At 30.2% G+C, this 11,242-nt stretch overlaps 1 pseudogene across 1 annotated transcript; it reads left to right on the top strand.

Annotated features, from left to right (window-relative positions):
• Positions 1–5,473: 5,473 nt before the first annotated feature.
• On the top strand, positions 5,474–6,975 carry LOC104737111 (ethylene-responsive transcription factor CRF1 pseudogene; annotated as a pseudogene). The gene has a single exon (XR_015577611.1). The product of XR_015577611.1 is annotated as an ethylene-responsive transcription factor CRF1 pseudogene (transcript).
• Positions 6,976–11,242: the final 4,267 nt, after the last annotated feature.

The following is an 11,242-nucleotide window of genomic DNA, read 5'->3' as shown; positions in this document are numbered from 1 at the left end:
TAGTTTTTTGGTTATAGAGATATAGCGGATCATCATATATGTCTTGATCTCATCCATATATTAAAGCTTTGGAAAAGATATAGGGAAAGATGAGATTTATCGGGTAATATTTGTAAACTGTTTTCAATATTCAATTTTCATTTTGAATGCTGATATATGGTCTCTACACAAACCTTCCGTGTGCTAAAACTATCTCCAATATATATTCTATCTTTTACTCTAAAACAATGCATAGTTTTTTTATTTTAATGTATCACTCTATTTTTTATTCTAAATTAGATTTAGTGTAAAAAATAAAGTTGAAGATAGAGTAAAATATTAAGTAGGGTTAGAGCAAATATTACTCTATAAATTATAGACTATAATAGGGTACTGATTTTAAAATAGAGTGGGACTGAAAATGATATAAGAACCTAACAATTTATCAAAAAAACAATAAAATCCAAAAAAAGAAAACTTTGAATGATTTAATTACTTTGATTAAAAATAAATCTGATATGTTTTGTTTATTTTATTTTGCGTCAAAACATTAAGAACTATATGTATAAAAGACCATATATTAAATATTTTTTAAAAAAACATTTCATATTAACAAAAACCATTTAATAAATATAATCCTAAATTTAAGATATATCATAATTCATAAAAATAGAATTAAATATATCTCGAGCCTATTTCTAATTCTAGTATATGATAAATAAAAATGAATCTGAATTTTTAATAATTTTTAGTGTTTGTTTCGTCTTCGGGATAATTCAATTAAAAATATATATATACGAGAATAGACCTTTATCATCAACGTCATCGACCGCCTTAAACAAATAAACACCACCTTATTATTTTCGTTTTTCATTTTCCTAAGCACCTGAATCAATGTACTGTACACAATAACTAATGAAGATGTCACTTTCCTAGGTCCAACTCTTATTGATATTTCTGAATTTTCATATCATATTTGGAAAGAATGTTTAAGCTCTATATATTAGTTTCATGGCATAACCGTTGTTTCAAACATAAATACATAATATTATTAGTAGTTCCATCACATACTTTTTATGTTTTTATATCGATATATATATAATATATTACATTCACGGTTGTATAAACTACTATAACATAGCTTAGTTACGTAAAAAGGCTCATTTCTGGTATCCGGTTCATGAACTCTGTGGTCAATCAAAAAACAAAAAGAACTTCATCTTTGGAGTTACATGAACATGCTGCCAAAAGAGATGTAATTAAGCAGACAAATGGGTAACACGCGAAAGAGAAGAGTCAAGAGTTTTGCCTCGAGACGACGAAGTCACATACTTGAAAGTTGAAACAATCAAGTGGGATGATGGCTCGAAACGAGAGAACGGCGCCGTTTGCGGGACTAAAACGGTGCGAGCGGTGAGTGGGCTCGCTTCCTACTTTGCTACCGTCCAAGTCTTGTCCTTTAGTCCTTATTTTCTTCGACATTTATCCGTACGGTCTCTCTTTATTTTACTTAAAACTTTCACTAAACACCCAACTACGTCCCAAGTCCCAATGAGTCTATTTGGTTAGGGATATGAAATTATTAGTATGTGAAAGTTCACGTATGCTAATTTTACCACACTCTAGTCTCTATCATTGTGTTATGATGATATTACATTAACCAAGATTCATCATTACTTTCAATGTTTCATATACTAGTAAATATTCTTATAAACGAAGTTTAATTTGTTTGAGAAAAAACTTCTTGAAACTATTTTTATTGGATTCATAAGTGATTACGTGGCTCAACATGTTTTTATGTACAGTGTGTAGGTCTGATGTTTATTTAACTTGTCTTCCACAGTTTTCACTATTATTATTGATTTAAAATGTTGTAGAGATTGTAGAAATATATAAAGATTACCGCGCACCTGTTTAATTAATGCCAAAACATTTTTAATATCATTTTAATTGATCACTAGATTTTAACATGCATATAATTTTTATTATTATTTATATTTATATTGTATTTTTTTGTTAAATATTTGATGTTTGCAAATAGAGGAATAACTAAACTTTTCGACCGTTTGTTTAGCTAAAGATTTATATTCATTTTTAATCCGTAATATATTTCATGACTATTTGTTTGTTATATTTAGTTTGTTTTGTTAGTGTGAGACTTTATTTTGTTTTTTAATTCTTATAACAAAAAAATAAGGGATCTAAATACATAATAAGTCATTTATACGCTATGATTAAGTCACATTATTCATAATGATTTAATTATTTTACACAATCTTAGTTAAATAAACTTAATTTTATATGTCAAATATTCTAGTTATAATATTGTTGACAAATAAGAAAATAAGAATTTAACCCGTGTTAGCACAAATTTAATGATAGTTTATTAATTCCAACATGTCGTCTTTATAACCCATCTATTATATAGTATTTTGAACTTTTTAATTTTACATATTCGTAATATTTTAAAATTTTATTAAGTTTATATATATTAATTATAATATTTAAATAAATGTGAATCGAAGTTCTCCTTACGTTAAGAATCAAAACTCACAGGTTTTTTAAAACAAAATAGGAATCAAATTATTATTTTCTTGGTTTGCAAAAGATTCATAGATAGAATATTTTCAATACACAATAGAAGTTGTAGTTAAATATATCATATTTTGTGTTTCCATATTGATTTTGCTGTAATATTTTAGTTGAGATGGAATGTAAAATATTTAGGAAAGAAAATCTGAAGTAATGTTATTTTTGGAAACTTTTGAAGGGTTAATGTTGTAAATAAACATTTAAATAAGAAAAACTAAAAAGGCATAACACAAAATGTACTTCAAAAATGTTAATATAGATTTTGTGTATATATATATATATATATATATTTGTGTGTGTGTGTGTGTCAAATGAAGCATTTTGTAATCATCCAAATATTTTCCAAATTTCTCTTTTTAACCACCAGGGTTCGATTTGGGTGAGGCTATCAGGCTAACTTAACAACTTTTCTTTCTAGAGAAAAATAGTACTAAAATTGTATTCTATGTATTGGATTTACGAGGAATCGGTCCATGAAAATAGGGCCAAAATCTATAAGACTGCATAATATAATATCAATATGTTATATGAATAACTAGGTATGGTCGCATGGGCAAAATACCCAAATCCGAAAATCCGACCCGAACTCGTATCCGAAATTTTAAAATATCCGAATGGGTCTAGAATTTATTGAGATCGGATATTCGAATTAACCCGAGCATGTATAAACATAGTGCTAAATAGTTACTAGTGATATTCAAACCTATCACCTAAAACATTTAATGGGTGCAATTTAGCCATTTTAATATCTTTGACTAAATTTAAAACTTCCTGTATTTATATATTACTATGTACAATTTTCATTTTGTTTAAAAAGAATCTAGATATGAGAGATATTATTTATTTTGTAGAGACTTAATTGCATTTTTTACTCTATATTCATGAACTCTAGATACCAAAATATTATTTTTACATATGAAAAAACACAAAGAAGAAGATATACTTCCTGAAACAGATATCAGATCATTCATTACAATTTACAAGTTTAGAACCAAAGCAATTTAAAATGGTATTTATTTTCTAGTATGTTGGAGACTTAGAGGGTTGTTTTGTTTTTTCATACTGATTATAAATTTGTATGCTAAACATGTGAATATGTAACTAATATTTCCATCGCGTCACACTACCTAGTAACTACCAACCAAATTGAACAGAAAAAAGAGTTCATCTAGTCGAGATACTAACTAATGTTTAGAAAAAGCAAAACACACATGTTTATATTAAAACATAAGTGAATAAGTGCTACATGTGCATATCGGTGATTCAAGGTTTTACGTGAATTAGCAGATTTGTGTGTACCTCGTGAAGGTGGAGAGAATAACAAAGATTAGCTTTTGCCGCTCAACTCAACATCGTTGTAATAATTTTATACTGTATTAAATCATTTTCCAGGGCTTTTGACAACATAAAGAAGTAAATTAGAAATAAAGAAAAAATTACAAAAAAAAAGTAAAAACATAAAGAAGTAAATTAGAAATAAAGAAAAAATTACAAAAAAAAGTAAATTTTTGTTTTCTCAATCAGCAATGAATAATAGAACTTGTGATGTAGAACAAAATAAACAATATTTTTTTTGGCCAACTGTCAACAAATGGCATGAATAAAGTGTATCACCCAATGTCAACAATAGTTTAAAATTTTCATTGGTTTAACAATTTCATAAAAGGAATGAGACGTCATATCTGTAGACCAACCATAATCCAACAAAACACAATAAATTTTAAACAAGTTCTGATTAGTAACATTTTTTTTAGCTAACTATGAGCTACATCCATACCTCTTTACATCAATCATAACACATTTTACCAATCCCACCACCCAAAGCAGTCTCTAAATACTCTTCATTCTCATAAAACAAGCACTCCTAATAAAAAGGAGACAACTTAGTGTATATATATATATATTGTTACTCCACTAATTTCTATATTACAGTTTTTGATTTGATTAGAGATTATTAAATCACGGTATATTTGCAAATAAATCACAGTTTTTTTTTCCAATTAAATAGTGGGCAGGATTTTTACTTTATTTTATACTATAGTAACTTTGCTTCTGAACGATATTGGTGGCTTGTCGGATTCACAATTTCGTTTCATATAAAGATACATTTTGAATCTATGTTTTTCAGCATTATATTTTGTTTGTAGAGAAAATGTAATCACAGTTTTATTTTTTCTTGAAAAAAGCCAAACACTCTCCACGTTAAAAGAACCAAAAAAAATTAAAGGCACTTTGTTTTTCTCTGGTTTAACACTCACGTGAAAATATGCAGCGAAAAAAGAGAGTTTTTTTTTTCTATAATAAATGTTTTAAAAAGGACAAATATAAACTTTAATAATAAAGAAATTTTTTTAAAATTAATGTCCATGTCGAAAACAAGAGAAATTCAATTAATACCATGATACAACAAAACAAAAACAAAAGGTGAAAAAAAGACACACAAGTCGAATGGGAGATTATGTTTTTGTTTTTTTTGACGTAACATCATCCTATGTTGTCGTCTCTCTGCCACGTCAGGACCCTGCTGTAGAAAAAGACTTGAGACTGCTACAGTCTACACACCGCAACGGTCTAATATTTGATTAGCAAATGACCAAAAGACCATTTTGAGGAAGGTTTTAAGAAATTTTTAATTTACAGCAATTAACAACCCCTTAATTAGTGCTAAGCTAATAAATTTTGAGTAACACAACTACTGATATTGAATTGTTAAGGTCAAAGATAAGACTAGAAACCGTCTTTTCCCGTGTTCTTTAATGTTTTTAATTTTTTTTCAACTTTTTAAAACAATTTTTTTTCTCACTAATGACGAAAAAAAAAAAAAAAAAAAAAACAGGATAGTAAAACGCCGCAACCGCCGTTTCAAGATCCTATAAAAGACTCTGTTCTCTTCAGAGTCTTTCTCTCTTTTCTCACTTGTTACATGTGCTCTGCTTCTTCTTCCTCTTCTTCATCTTTTGTCACTCGCTCTCCATAAAACTTTTTCTTTTCTCTGCATAAATTTTTTCCCAGGAATATTTCTTTACAAAAAAAAAAAACATTCATCCCTAAACAAGAAAAAAGCATCTCCCTCTTTTGCTTAAATCACCAAACTCTGATTCCATAAGCATATCTCCAAAACAAAAAAAAGCTCTCTTCTTTTTCAACTTTCCCGGGAAAATTTTCTTGTGTTTACAAAGCATCAATCTCTTTCTTTATTCCTTTTTTTGTTTTCTCTTTACTTTTCCTGAATTGTATTTTTATATATAAATAAGCACACGAACAAAGAAACACCTAAGTTAATACAATACTCTTATTACAAGAAAGAGAGAAAGAGAGTGAGTTTTTAAAAATGGAGACAGAGAAGAAACTCAAGAACATCGTAACACAACCGAGAATCTTACGTATCTCTGTAACTGATCCTTACGCTACAGACTCATCAAGCGACGAAGACGAAGAACAAGGTTTTCAAGCGAAACGGCGTCGTGTCAAGAAGTACGTGAACGAAGTGGTTCTTGAATCTGCTTCTTCTGATGATAAAGACAAGCTGATGACGACGAAGAAGAAGAGAAAGAGGACAGTTGCTACTGCTACTCCGGCGGTGGTTGTTACTCCGGCGGCGAGAAAGTTTCGTGGAGTGAGACAAAGACCGTGGGGGAAATGGGCGGCGGAGATTAGAGATCCGAGTCGACGTGTTCGGGTTTGGTTAGGTACTTTCAACACCGCGGAGGAAGCCGCCGTTGTGTACGATAACGCAGCTATTCAGCTACGTGGTCCTGACGCGCTTCTCAACTTCCCTCCTCCTCCTCCTGTTCCGGTGATGGAGAACACTGAAGAAGCTTCGACGGTGGCTGAAGAAACGTCGGGTTCTATCAGTGGCGACGGAGGAGAATGTCTTGATTCTCCGGTTTCTGTTTTACGGTCTCCGTTCTCCGGCGAGTCTACGGCGGTTAAGAAAGAGTTTTCCGGTGTATCGGCGACGGTTGGGGTGAAAGAAGAACCGTCGGGTGCTCTTTTTACGGATTTATCGGAATCTTTATTTTCAAACGACGACGTTTTTGGTTTTCCGATGTCGATGACTGATTGTTACGGCGGAGATTTATTCGGAGGTGATCTTTTCGCGGATATGAGTTTCGGTTTCGGGTTTGGATCCGGTTCAGGGTATGGGTCTGGGTCTGGATTCTCTAGCTGGCACGTGGAGGACCATTTTCAAGATATTGGGGATTTATTCGGGTCGGATCCTCTCTTAGCTGTTTAAATAAATAACAGACGTTAAAAAAAAACACCGGCCGTTAAACGGCGTTTGGTGAAGTTTTGTTACCGGCGGAAGATTTGTCTTTTTTTTTATAATGAGAATTTGTTATATACTATATAAATTCAAATTTTTAACTTTAATTAATGGTGAATTTAAGGTTAAATAATAAACGTCTGTGAGTTAACGGCGTGAAGCCACGCACGCACGCATGAGTCAAATCTCACGCCTTTACTTACTTTACTTTCTTCTTTTGGTCTTTTTAACGAATCACGTGTTGTCTCTCACGTGACGAGGAATCAGTGAAAAGCTTTGGTTAATTTTTTGTTATACTTAAAACGTTATATAGTATGATTAGTATGTGTTAAGTTGGCAAATAGCAAACCGATAATATTGTTCTACATTTGGAGATATAGAGAATTACACGTGAGGGAGAATCGAATCTTGGCAAGTGTCTACACAAAACAATGAATTTGATTTATACCATGTGTTACTTCAAAAAAAAAAAATAGAACTTGCTTCTTTTTTAACTCTTACGTAACTTTATTTCTTTCCGTTTTTGTCTATATACTGTATACATGTGAAATGTCGTATAGAGTGTGTATATAGGTAACTTTTTTCCATTGACAGCTTTCAGTATTCTCTCTCATACAGAACTAAAAGTAAGAATTATAACAATATATTTTTAATTATCGTAATATTATGAATACCAACGAGGTAGACCTTTGTCCGAACCAAACAAAACTAGATTTTTTGGTTTTTTAGTTCAAAATGGGTAATTGGGTATAACAATTAATAAGTTCAATTCGGCAAGATTTTGAATCATTTTTGGTTTAAGATTCAGTTGTTAAAATAAACAGGAAACTGAACCTATTATTTATTCAGTTAATTTTGATAGTTTTTTCTAAAACCGGAAAACTAAGATCAGTCAAAACTGATTCGTTTCGGTTTTGGTTTCGGTTAATCGAACTTGCAGGGTTATGCATGAGTAATACACAAGTCAGAGTCAAGTAAAACAGACCTGCACAAAAGAAAAAGAAAAAAAAGCGGGCCAAATCAAGATCGAACCGTTCAAGTCCGTGGACAATTTCTAAGGTTGGGCCGGGGTATTCCTAGTAGGGAGTCGAGCCATCTTTCTTTCTTGATCATAAGCACCACACCACAATAGTCCAAATAAATTACTAATGATGGGGTAGAAATCATAAACGTAAAAAACTGGTAAACAAGACATGCGTACTGTGTATAGGATGACTCGGACAATATAGGTTTCATGAAATATTGCAGGGCTTAATAAATACTACTCCACTCACAAATTTATCACTCTTCACGTACATTTCTCGTGTCATTCCCATGCACTTCAATTGTTTTCTTTGTCTTTTCATTTATGTTAGTTTTTTTTTTGGTTTAATTTATGTTAGTTATATCCCTTATACATAGTTTTAGACTTTTAAAAACCTTGCAAGAATAATGATCACTATTACTTTCCGAAATGCCAACCAAAATATCTCATCGTATCATTGTGCTTTATCATACAGATATTGGATAAAAGTTATTGAGATTTACATCATTGTCAGTGTTAATTTCAGAAAGGGAAAAAAAGGTTCTAGTTGAAGTTCAGCGTCTCTTTCAAGTGTGATACGAGAGCTACAAAACCCACACAAATGCTAAGGTCCATAAGAGAGCACGACATTCGTTTTTATGGGATTGTGTTGCCACGTTGGTGGTAGTGATGTGGACCAGCTAGGACCGTTTAGTCTAGTTTTTATAGTTGAGAAAGACCATATATAAAATTGACTCTAGTATTTGGTATGTTTGATTATGGTTTGACTTCTTATTCTAGTCAAGTATTAACTCCATGTTATGTAAAAAGAGGAAGACAATAACCCATTTGATCTTTACGGCATCTCCATTAGTGATATTTAATTAATGTGATAATGTCTCTGCACAAACACATTAAGACACTTATTTGTTAGATTTTTATTTTTGAGTGGTTCACATTTTTAAATAAGTCAATTATATTAAAATATGAACATTGTTAAAATTTGAATCCATTTAAAGACTTTACGGATGGAGATGTTCTTAGACTATTCATACACAGCGAAGAATCTTTGTATGACGTAGGGGTCAACTGATCCCCTTAAATTACTAAAACAATATTTTTTGATGTAAATCAATGAAGTATAAGTAACAAAGTTGGTTTGTCTCCCTAGGTAGACCCCCAATAACCCGAGTTTGATTCTCCCCTATTACACCAATAGAATTTTCTTGTCCATACATCATCATGACCTTACAAGAAACATATGTCACATGATCTATATATGATATATTTTACAAAATTGTGCCTCTACAAAAGCAGATTCCACAATGTCGTATAAATTAATTCATACTTATCTTGATCACTATGAATTTTCCTTTACATATATTATTTGTATGATGAGCATGAAACACTTCTGGAACTGATTTTTGTCCAACCACCAAAACTGATTTTTGTCTCTCACATAAGATTTCGAAGAAAGCTTTTCATTAGTTGATATATATAGTAACTTGGTTATTATTTTATAGCTTCTGCTACATATAGTTGCCTGTTTAAATTCTACTATCAATTTCGGTTTATATTTTTGGTTTAGTATGAGAGAATTAATATTTTGTCTTACTTAACCACTTATCAAATTAAAAAGTAGAAAAAAAAAATCATTAATCAAAAATATTTTAAGAAATATCATCAGTTTTTATATATACGAGTCGTCATACGATTTATGTGGTATTTGCACTAGAGATTTTTTCTAGTAACATAATATTCTTGATTTTTGTCTATGTTACCTTTCACAATATCTTATAAAATATATTTACGTAACTAGGTACAGATTCTGCGCGTCGCGCTGACGTATATATAACTCTAAATTTTGACATATATTTTGAGTTTATAATTTTATTTATTTGACATATACGTATTCTATCTTACAATTATTCTTAACTTTTGAATAGGTCAGAATTGTATTATCTCTAATGTTGCTTGTATTTTTAATATAGATATTTTAATCACGAATGAATAATCAGAAATGAATTGCTAAATATTTAACAATATATAACTATATCTTTGTATTTTAATATTAATATTCAACAATTATGTAATAGGTTTGAAAAACCTTTTAATAAAATGAATTCAATTTGTTGTTTTATTAAGAAGTATAATACACATTCAAAGAGAATTTAATCATTTTTGTATTTTAAAGAATGTATGTTTGATATTTTAATGTAAAAATATGAATACTACAATTTTTACTAATTAAATTAAACATGGATTTTATATGTTAGTTTTGAAATGTTTATAAAAGTATGTTAGGAAAAGAGTTGCACATCATTAAATTTAGAAAATAAAAAACTGTTTTAATTTATTTTTAATGAAATATCTAATTGCATGAAATGTAATTAACATTAGCTAAATGAATAATGAGGATAATTAGCTAAGCGGTGTAATTAACTAATGAATAATGAGGATAATTAGCTAATGAGGATTATTAACATTAACATCAGCATAATTTTTTAAGAATGTTTCTCTATTAATATATAGGAGATATATAGAATTATAGACAACAATTACATTAACTATGTCACTCACAGTACATTAATAACTAATAAGCATGAATTATAGACAATAATTACATTAACTAGTTACATATTTTGGGTATGGTAGATGACCGGTGGAAGTGCAACTGTAGTTACGAACTAATCAACATATTTTCACATAATAACAAACAACATGGTTAATTACAAGAGAAAGGTAAAGAAAAAATAAGGGAATTTAGTCTAATCTACCACATTCAATATAAAACTTTTCAATTCTACCACAATCATAAACTCTTTTTCCATTCTACCTTTGTGTTACTTGACATAACAAAAGAAAAATCATGTTTGATTTTTTATGGGTAGACAAATTCCAATTTGTTGAGGTTGTAGACAAATTATGTTCTGTAGACAAGTTGAGCATATAGATAATTTAAGCTGTGGACAATATTTATTCTGCAAACAATAATTATATTGACATAAGTTTGTCTACCTTCACTAAATTAGTGTGTCGTAAACTAATAAACGATAGACATTACTTATAAATTTTCCATTACAAATATTACGGTAGACAAATATTTCTGTAGACAAGATTCTGGATAGTAGACAAAAATATTACATTAGACAACAAAATGTTGTAGACCAAAAAAAATATGTGTAACATGATGGACAAAAAAACATCATGGCCCATTTTCAGAAAATCTAATGTCCTTTTGCAACAATCTCATGGCATAGTGTGGCGGCTACACAGCAATGAGCGGATGATCAGAGTTGAGGGACTCATTACCGGAGAGGAAGGGGACAGCGTAGACATGCTGCAAAGAGACTTCAAGGGAGCTTCAGCAGAAATTTGAATTGATGCAGATCTGAAGACTT

This window comes from Camelina sativa, chromosome 13, assembly GCF_030686135.1.
Source record: "Camelina sativa cultivar CO46 ecotype springtype chromosome 13, ASM3068613v1".
NCBI lineage: Eukaryota > Viridiplantae > Streptophyta > Magnoliopsida > Brassicales > Brassicaceae > Camelina > Camelina sativa.
The sequence above is the reverse complement of the archived record's forward strand: the minus strand, read 5'-3'. Positions and strand labels throughout refer to the sequence as shown.